The sequence below is a fragment of the Artibeus jamaicensis genome, unplaced genomic scaffold, assembly GCF_021234435.1.
Source record: "Artibeus jamaicensis isolate MK-2021 breed Jamaican fruit bat unplaced genomic scaffold, CSHL_Jam_final contig_469, whole genome shotgun sequence".
Taxonomy (NCBI): domain Eukaryota; kingdom Metazoa; phylum Chordata; class Mammalia; order Chiroptera; family Phyllostomidae; genus Artibeus; species Artibeus jamaicensis.
Genome location: NW_026521847.1, coordinates 1,976,134 through 1,978,775, shown reverse-complemented (window position 1 = coordinate 1,978,775; position 2,642 = coordinate 1,976,134). Strand labels below are relative to the sequence as shown.

The window sequence follows — 2,642 nt, the reverse complement described above, 5'->3', positions numbered from 1 at the left end:
AGTTGGAAGCAACCTAGGTGCCCATCAGTAAATGAATGGATCAAAAAATTGTGGTACATATACACCATGGAATTCTATGCAGCAGAGAGAAAGAAGGAGCTACTACCTTTTGCAACAACATGGATGGAACTGGAAAGCATTATGCTGAGTGAAATAGGCCAGGCATTGAAGGACAAATACCATATGATCTCACCTTTGACAGGAAGCTAAAGAATAAAACAAACAAGCAAACAGAATAAAAACAAAGACGCTGAAATAGAGAACAAGTGGGCAGCGACCAGAGGGGAGAGAGAAGGGAATTTAAGGGGAAAAATGGGGAGGGATTTTGAGGAACAAGTATGAAAGACACAGGGATGAGGACTGGGGGAAGGGAATGGGAGAGAGGGGGGAGACAGGGCGGGGGGGGCTGGGATGGGAGAAATAGACAAAAAATGTACTTGAAAAAAAAACTAAATAAAAATTAAAAAGAAAAAAGTCTGTCAAGGTAGGGATTGAGGTGCTCTCCTCTGGAGAGTGGTCGAGGTGCTCTGAGGTTTTTTTCTCCTCTTTAGAGAGAAGCTGCACCATCCCTTTTCCTCCACAGAATTTGGTATTTTATGTGAGTTTTTCTCTTGTCCATAATGCCATGGACCCCAGGAGCTGAAATCCATGTCACACAAGGACACCCACTCTCCTAGCACGTGAGACTGATGGGTGCTATCCCCAAAGCACTATCCCTGGTGCGTGTGTCTGGCAGCTCCTGCCCACAGATCGCTGTCACCAGGCACCAGTGGCCCTGGGGTGGACCCTGCTCTATATCACCTGGGATGATGTGGAATAATGGTCTAGACCCAGTGAGGAATGGTGGCTGGTGATCAAGAGGAAGGTGCACAACATTAGCGAGTTCCTCCAGAGTCTTCTGAGTTATATCAGCCATTATGCAGGGCAGGGTGCTGTGGATTCCTTTTTTGGCATTCCACATCAACAAGGGTCTTGTGAGGAAGTAACTCTCTCCTGATTAGAAAACTGTCTCCAGAGCCTCCCAGCATTGAGCCCAATAAGAGTAAAGGGCTGACAAATGAGTTCCGGGGAGCTACAGGCCACATTGGAATGGATGGGGCTCATGGGGACATCCTCTGTGTCCATCTCCCATTGTGCAGTGCTGCTCAGTGCAGCTCAGGCCCAAGCAGGCTGGCTGTGGCATGACTCTGGCCACCTCTTTTCAGGACCTCTGAGTGGAAAAACCTGCTACATCATTTCATGATTGGCCACCTGAGATGGGCTCCTGCCAGCTGGTGAAACCACGTACACTTCCAGTACCATGCCAAGCCCCGCAGTATCTACAAAGACCCACACATCAACATGAAACCCAGACATCATCATGAAACCCTTCTTCTTTGCATTGGGGAACATCCTCTCTGTGGAGCTTTGGAAGCAGAAGAAAAAGTTTGTGTCAGAACCACCAGCACAAATACTTGTTCTTGATTGGGCCCCCAGCCTTGCTGCCTCTCTACTTCTAGTGGTATATTTTCTATCTTGTTACCCAGCAGAAGAAGAGGGCTGACTTGGCCTGGATGATCACCTATGTCTTTACCTTCCTCACTTATGTGTCATTGTAGGGAATGAGAGGCCTTTTGGGTCTTTTCATGATCGGGTTCCTGGAAAGCAACTGGAGTGTGTGTGTGTGGCACAGATGAACCATATCCCTATGCACACTGATCATGACCAGAACAGGGATCGGATCTCCACCCAGCTCCAGGAAGCATGCAACATCCACAAGTCTGAACCTCTGGAGCCAAAGCTGGGGGGAGTTTGTGAGACACTGCCACTATAATTCTAATATTCAGAAAGGGTTGGCTTTGTTACCAGACGGGGACCAGCCCAGAGTGGGTCTGTCTCAGGCAGGCCTGTAGTGTGTGGATTCCTGACTTCATGTAGGAAAGATTTCACAACACGAGTACAGGTGATTTTGAGAGGTTGTTTATTAAGGCTGGGGAGCGTGAAACAAAGGAAGGACTTAGGGTAGAAGTAACAGAAGAGAGCCTAGGCAGTGCTCTGCTTTGGCTCCTTAGAAGTGTGATAGGAAAGGAGTAAGGCAAGGCAACGTTGCTGTTAGCTTACTGGGAAATGAAGTTCACAGAGACAGAAGTGAGCCAAGCTGGGACTGCTTTTAGCTCATTGGGAAGTCAGAGAAAAAGGGGGCCCTGGAGACTGGATCAGGGGGTAAGCCAGGGTTGAGCTGTCACTGCCCACTGCTGTCCTGGCTGTAAGTCTCCTTGGGACCTTAGATTTTAGGAGGAAATAAAAAAGGTTCATGCCCTGGAAAAAGGCATGGACATGCTCTAGCAGGGGTGTCCAACCTGTGGCCCATGGTCCATGGGCTGCAGCCAGCCCAGGGTGGCTATGAATGTGACCCAACACAAAACAGTATATTTACTTAAAACACTATGAAGTATTTTGTGTGTGGTTACACATCACAATGTACTTAATGTGTGGCCCAGAGATGCCAAAAGGTTGGATACCCCTATATGAGACTGCCCTGAGTCTTTGTCCTGAGAGCTTTTTGTCTTATTTTCTACAGGTGTGATTCTTTGAGGAGGGTTTCAGCAGAACAGTCATCAGCTTTTAAGGTGCATTTTTAATATGCTGTTGTGTCAAAATAA

At 47.7% G+C, this 2,642-nt stretch overlaps 1 pseudogene; it reads left to right on the top strand.

Moving 5' to 3' along the window:
• Window positions 1–648: 648 nt before the first annotated feature.
• On the top strand, window positions 649–1,813 carry LOC119057984 (acyl-CoA (8-3)-desaturase-like; annotated as a pseudogene).
• The last annotated feature ends 829 nt before the right edge of the window (window positions 1,814–2,642 follow it).